Source organism: Physeter macrocephalus, chromosome 21, assembly GCF_002837175.3.
Source record: "Physeter macrocephalus isolate SW-GA chromosome 21, ASM283717v5, whole genome shotgun sequence".
NCBI classification, from domain to species: Eukaryota; Metazoa; Chordata; class Mammalia; order Artiodactyla; family Physeteridae; genus Physeter; species Physeter macrocephalus.
This window is the reverse complement of record NC_041234.1, coordinates 11615926-11617170: the sequence shown is the minus strand read 5'-3', so window position 1 is coordinate 11617170 and position 1245 is coordinate 11615926.

Below are 1245 nucleotides of genomic sequence, written 5' to 3'. Positions count from 1 at the left end.
AATGTCAAAAAGCTGAACAAACTGAAAATCAACAACTCTTCTTAGATCCATCAGAGAATTGAAGTTACAGGGAAAACCAATGCTTCAAAACTGAAGATGCAGGCAAATACAGGGAATCACAGCTCACTGGCAGCAGGAAGTCCTGGATCCAGGAAGGAGTAGAAAAATTTGCATTGTACTTGATGCAACACTGGAAGCTATGTGCGACAAGCTTCAGAGCCCAAAACTCCTAGGAGCCTAGCCTTAGGGGAGCCCGCACACTTCTGTGAGCTTTACCTTCTGGGGTCCTAACAGGTTCTCACGGTAAAGATCCAAGAAAAATTTCCTCATGCTTCTGGCATGAGGGGGACATAAACCCTTTTGAAATACACCTAGGAAAAAGTAACCATTTTGAAACACAGGCCCAGATGTTTCTGTTCTGTGTACTTTCCTAAACCAACTAACATGGATGAAGGGAAAATCCTAACTCCAGCTCCCTCCTGACTTCATATGTCACATAACAGGGGGGATAAAAGCTGAGAAGCATTTGTGAAGGCAATAGCCCAGGGGCACAGAGCCACTAAAACATGGACAGCTAATCACAGGATTATAGAACACTTCCCGTACACCTTACCACTGCATCAACAAGGTTCCAATATAATACCAGAGGATTACTGCTGAAAGAACTGCAAGGCTTAGACTACTTATGAAGGTGTTCCTAGGGAAAACCAAAGACAACAAGAACACTCAAGGAAATTGAAATCTCAGGCACTTACAGTAAGAGCAAACAGTAAACACGACATAACTCTTATGCAGATAAACACAAACGCTCATGCTAATGGCCCTTTAAATCGGTTCCTATTATCCAATACATTAAGTCCAGCTTTCAATGAAAAATTATAAGATATGCTAAAAGGCAGAAAAGCACAGTCTGATTAAACAAAGTAAGTAAATTAACCACACTGAGATATAGGAGATAATTTGGAATATCAGACTAGGATTTTATAATACTTATGATTCATACACTTGGCCTCTAATGGAAAAAGCGAACAACATACAAGAATGGTAGGTAATGTACGTAGAGAGACGGAAACTGTAGTAAAGAATCAAAAGGAGATGGGATCGGAGAGAAGATGGCGGAAGAGTAAGACGTGGAGATGACCTTCCTCCCCACAGATACATCAGAAATACATCTACACGTGGAACTGCTCCTATAGAACACCCACCGAACGCCGGCAGAAGACCTCAGACCTCCCAAAAGGCAAG